Consider the following 237-nt stretch of genomic DNA (forward strand, 5'->3'; position numbering starts at 1 on the left):
AGAAAAACAAAGATAAATAAATATGTGTTAGAGATAGTGTGTATGTTTGGATTTGTTTATGGAGATAATATAAAATAAGTATGGTATGTTTGGTGTTGTTTAGTAAGAGACAAAAACTACTGTTCATTGTCAAATCATGTCTCGTTTATATATATTTATATATATGTATGAGTATGTATATAATTTTTTTAGTTGTTGGGCTTGTAATTAGTGTAGACTTATTTTGACAAAAAATAA

Source organism: Sesamum indicum, unplaced genomic scaffold, assembly GCF_000512975.1.
Source record: "Sesamum indicum cultivar Zhongzhi No. 13 unplaced genomic scaffold, S_indicum_v1.0 scaffold00132, whole genome shotgun sequence".
Classification (NCBI taxonomy): domain Eukaryota; kingdom Viridiplantae; phylum Streptophyta; class Magnoliopsida; order Lamiales; family Pedaliaceae; genus Sesamum; species Sesamum indicum.